Raw genomic sequence first — 2979 nt, forward strand, 5'->3', positions numbered from 1 at the left:
GTTTATTTGGCTGCTTATGGTTTCAGATGTCTTAGTCTACAGAAGACTGCTCCATTTCTCAGGAATCAAGGTGAGGCAGAATATCATGGCAAAAGGATGTGGTAGAGGGAAAAACTTACATGGTGATCATGATGCAGAGAGAGACTCTGTTTGGGGTAACAATACAAATTTACAATCCAAAGCCTAATCCCAATTTTTTACTTCCTCCAATGACACACTATGACTTCATTTACCACAGTTAATTCATTCAGGGATTAATTCACTGATGAGGTTAAGGCTATGACCAAATCATTTCTCCTCCTAACCTTTCTGCATTATCTCACATGTGAGCTTTTGGGGGAAAACTACAACTGAACCATAACAGAAATTTAGCAGAATATGAGGCTTCTAACCCTTTCTTTCTTTACTGATACATTGAATATACATCTACCCATATTATATGTCCTTCTTTGAAAAAGTCATAAATGAGTTCAGATACATTGGACAATTGAAATTTAAATACATTGGACAATTGAAAAAATTCCTACAATGAAATGAGTACGAATAGCTGGGATACACCTGGGCATTTGAGTTGTTGAGTGAAGTGCCACATATGTGAAAAAAATCCCCCCAAATTCAGGGGTCACCTTAAATAAGAAGAGATTGAGATAATATATAAGCTGACTTTAAAATTTTCTGTGATTCTCATCTTAATTTATCCACTGGTTAGAGAAGAAGTGATATATAAGTATGAAAATGACAAAGTGGTATTCTTCTACTTGGTGTCTTTTCATTTGCATCACAATCTGAAGTCAGGGCAGAAAAGTTAAATATCAAAGATGTCATTTTGTATCAAAAAAGACATTTACCAATGGTTTTGCTAACTTCTATTGTTGGAAGAATTGCTTCTCTCTCAACTCAATTATAGGTACCAAATGGGAAAATTAAGCAAACCACTGATAGACTCGATAATGTTTGAGCACGTTCTAAGCCATGACCTACACTTGTTCACCCCAGTAATAATTCCAGGACTACCAATTGTTTTCAAAAGAAGTTTCTCTATGTACTGAGCATCTAAAATTAGTGACTTCTGTTCCAGGGAGTATATCCTAAACATCCAATTTCTATAGTAATAGAGACTGAGCATGTTCAAATATTCATACATTACAAACAGTTGGATTTGCATTGTTTGTAACTACTCCCCAAAACTAAAATTTTGCAGAAGTAGTGTTAAAATGTGTTAGAAATCACATATTTCTGTATCATCTCAGAAAATACTTACAGCATACTCTTCTTCTAGCTTCTTGACAGCCTGGAATAAAACACACTTGCATCTGAAATTTAATGCATCAGTCAATTGAAAACTTTCCTGCACCCCGTGCAGTCTTGTCAGAATGTCTATGATAAAAATCTGAAAGATAAAGACTGGTGTTTTGGCTCAATTATAGAGTGCTTGCCTAACACATGGAAGAGACTGTGTTTAAGCATCAGAACCACATAAAAATAAGTAATTTAATTAAAAGTTATTTTTCTATGACTAGTAAATAAATAAGTAAAATATTTAGAAGTAAAAAATAAAAATCTAAAAGATAGTAGGTACTCCAGAGCATATGAGTATGGATACAAAGACTCAGTTGTAAAAATGCTGGTGAGAATATGAATAGAATAAAACTATTTTTGAACATGCCATTAAGGTTATTCAATAAGTTAAAATAAAAATGCCATATGATTCAGTAGTAGTAATTCTGGGTATGTACCTTAAAAAAATGGAGTCAGTAGATCATAGAAAACACTACATTTATATTTTCATTGAAGTATTTTTCACAGAACCTGGTAAAAGAACTGAAGTACCTTTAAGGTAAATGGTAGGTTGGGCCTGGTGCCACATACCTGTATTACCGGCAGCTTGGGAGGGTGAGACAGGAAAATCATGAATTTAGAGCCAGTCTCAGCAACTTATCAGCCAGTCACTAAGCAAATCAATGAGATCTTGTCTCTAAATAAAATATAAATAAGGAGCTGGTGATTTAGCTCAGTGGTTGACTAGCTCTGATTTCAACACACAGTGCAGCTTATTGAGTTTTTTGTTTTCTGCTTTTTTGTACTAGGAATTGAGCCCACAGTGCTAAACCACTGAGCCACATCCCCAACTGTTTTTTTTTTCTTTTTTCTTGAGACAGAGTTTTGTTAAGTTGCTTAGAGCCACACTAAATTGCTAAGGCTGGGTATGAACTTGCAGTCCTCCTGCTTCAGGTTTACAAGCCATTGGGATTACAGGTGTGTTCCACCAACCTGGTTGAACAATATTTCTTAATGGACAAAGAACAATAGATGCTGTTTAACTGGTTCTTGCTCCTATGCTAGTGAAGTGTGAATTTAAATTTCTTTATGCATCTCAAAGAGAACACAATATTGTACAGCCATTCAAAAAGGGTGGAAATTATGTGGTTTCTGTAAACTACTTTTCTTGATGTTATCCATGAAACATCAGTGTGTTTAGCAGTTAAATTGAAATTTTTGTCAGAGGACAGTGGAAGGCTGGACTGGCACTACACTCTTACACCAACAGCATCATTCAAAAACAAGCATTCTTGGCTGGGTACGTGGCTTCACTGTTCTATGTTTTCATTAATGAAATACAAAGTCATTTTTGGAGGAATGAAGTATAAATTATTCATTTATGTATCTTATTTGTTATAACATGGCATGAATCATTTGATTATTTGATAAACACTGCTACAGTTAAGATCAGAATGTCTTGAATATTTACTGTAGCTTTAAACATGGTCAGGGTTAATAATAATACTGCTGGTAAGGCCACACTATAGATGTCATTTTACTAAGGATCTTGATCTTGCCTAACTTTCCAAGATATAAAAATAAAGGCTAGCTGAAAGGCAAAACTTGGAAGATAAATTGTTGCACACACCCAGCTCTGCCACTATGTTGTTTCTCCTCCGGGCCAAGGCAAATGGTCAGATTAAGGTGAATTAGAGAAAA

This window comes from Spermophilus citellus (assembly GCF_964194105.1).
Source record: "Spermophilus citellus genome assembly, contig: SCAFFOLD_275, whole genome shotgun sequence".
Taxonomy (NCBI): Eukaryota; Metazoa; Chordata; class Mammalia; order Rodentia; family Sciuridae; genus Spermophilus; species Spermophilus citellus.